The sequence below is a fragment of the Hydractinia symbiolongicarpus genome, chromosome 15 (assembly GCF_029227915.1).
Source record: "Hydractinia symbiolongicarpus strain clone_291-10 chromosome 15, HSymV2.1, whole genome shotgun sequence".
Taxonomy (NCBI): Eukaryota; Metazoa; Cnidaria; class Hydrozoa; order Anthoathecata; family Hydractiniidae; genus Hydractinia; species Hydractinia symbiolongicarpus.
In genome coordinates this window covers 5,646,307-5,648,716 of record NC_079889.1, presented here as the reverse complement: position 1 = coordinate 5,648,716, position 2,410 = coordinate 5,646,307, and the positions used below count along the sequence as shown (strand labels likewise).

General features: G+C 35.1%; 1 long non-coding RNA gene across 1 annotated transcript; it reads right to left on the bottom strand.

Annotated features, from left to right (window-relative positions):
• Positions 1-216: 216 nt before the first annotated feature.
• LOC130629021 (uncharacterized) lies at positions 217-2,082 on the bottom strand. Its single transcript, XR_008981890.1, has 3 exons — positions 1,816-2,082; positions 704-885; positions 217-455 (listed from the first exon to the last, which is right to left on the bottom strand). It is a non-coding gene; the product is annotated as an uncharacterized LOC130629021 (long non-coding RNA).
• Between the last annotated feature and the right edge of the window lie 328 nt (positions 2,083-2,410).

Genomic DNA, 2,410 nt, shown 5'->3' with positions numbered 1-2,410 from the left:
GGCTAATGCGTCATAGCCGAACCAAGTTTTCGCTGATGTAGTATACGGAGAGAGCAGTTCGCTACAAAAATGCATTACGTTGTTTTATGACTTGACTTTGCAACTTGCTGAGAGTATATAGGATGATCCAGCTGGCACATGTGAAAACACATTTTATTTTTGACATGCCTGCTGATTCTTAATGAGGGACTTGGAAATTAAAATATTTAACAAAAATTTGATTGGTCAAATTTTTTACGTTTTTGTACGTATATATTGGTCCAGCCAATATATACGTACAATTGTCAGAAAAAGCTTCTATGAATATTTACATATATTTACAAGACACTTGCTTTATTTTTTTTTTGTTCGTGTTGATTTGATTTTATTTGGCTTGTTTATTTTCTGCTGTGGAAATTGAAGTGTGTGAGGACTCATTCTCTGCATCATTCTCTACCTGAAGGAGGTCCACCAGTCTAGGTATAAATAATAGATCTGATAAAGAAAGGCTCTAAGCACAGATCCACAAAAATGTTACAGGAGATAGTTTCTAATATTGAAAAAAGGAACAAATTAATTAAAATTGCTGACTGATCTATTGTAGGGTGCAGTATTGTCGACGAATACATCTCAGATAACCTGGCTAGCGACTCTGCAGACGAGCGAAAAATTAAAGCTGCTGAAAATCGTGCCATCAGAAAAAGCAAAACACATTTAATCGCACCAGGAAATCAAAATTTTCGGATGTATCGTCAACGATCTCCAAAGCTCCAGATAAAATTCAGTTTCGGAATGCTGAATCAGACTTCAGACGAGTTGTTCACCCCAGTGCGACTAGCTTCAAGCCAACAGGAACTTGCTTCAGCTGCGGAAAGAACAGACACTGTCGAAAATACTGCCCCGAAGCTAAAAGATAAAAGTACATTTAAAGATAAGTTAATACTTCCTCTAATTTCGTCTGAAACATGTACATCAAAATCGCATAATAAATTGGAAAGTGTAAAAGGCAATTTAAAAAAACAAAAGTTCCTTTTGGGAATCCATAAAAGCCAACAGAGCAATTATAGATATCCTAAAACATGGCTACAAAATTCCATTTTTCTCCACCCCGAAAAAAGCGCATTTTAAAAAAAATAGATTAGTTCGTATGGAAAAAGAATTCGTTACTGCCTCAACAAAAGAACTGCTTGAGAGTGGAAGGATTAAAGAAACTGAATTCACTCCTCACGCTGTAAACCCATTATCCGTTTCTACTCAAGGTAATGGTAAAAAACGCCTTATCTTGGATTTAAGACATGTAAATAGGCATATATATAAAGATAAAGTAAAATTTGGTGACTGGAGAGCCAAGGAAAAATACTTAAAGAGGGATAGCTTCATGTTTCAGCTTAATCTGAAGCGAGGTTATCCCCATATTGATATATTCGAAAACATCAAACTTATCCTGAATTTTCTTTGAAATTTGAAGGGATAACAAAATATTTCGTATTCACTGTTCTACATTTTGGCTTAACTTGTGCCCATTTATTTTTACAAAAGTATTGCGTTGTCTGGTTAAATATTGGAGGGAGGGAGCAATTTGTATTTCTGTGTATCTGGATGATGGTTTAGGAGTCGCAAGCTCATACGAAACATGTTTGAAACAGTCGGAATTTGTTCAGGAGACTTTATTTAAAAGCGGATTCGTTGTTAACAACGATGAAAGTGTCTGGAATCCACAAAAAGTAGTAATCTGGTTAGGCGTTAAAGCATATTTGCATAGAAATGTTTTCACCATCCCTCAAATACGTATTAACTCAATCTTAGATTGTATTGATACGGTCATTGAAAACTTACCGTATTCAACAGTGAGAAATTTAGTAAGCATGTGTGTCAAAATTGTTTCTACAAAATTCGTTGTGAAAGAATTAATTCAGTTAAAAACTAGAATTTATACAAAATCATTGATGCAGAAATGACTTGGGATTCTTGAATTAATCTGAAAGAAAAGGATCAGGCTATTAAGGAAATTATCTTTCAGCGTGATAATTTTAAAATGTTTAACAAAAAAGAAGTCATTCCCCACAGGATCCCACAAATTGATGTTTATTCAGAAGCTAGTGATTACGCTATAGGAGCGCACATAAGAACGGACAGCAAAACATACACCTGTTTTAAGAATTTTAAAGTTCATGAGAAAAACTTTAGTTCCACATGGCGGAAATTTTATGCAATTCTGTTCACATTAATAACATTCAAAACCGTTGGCAAATAAAATGAGTAAATATTTTGACTACGATGATTGGGTGTTTCAATACACTGAACAGATTATGCCCCCCCTGAAAATTGACCGATCTGCAGACCAGGCCAATATTTAATTCACGATTGTTGTGTCCCAGAACAGCGATCGTCGATGCGTTCACTGTCGCGTGGGGAAATGAGAGTAATTACT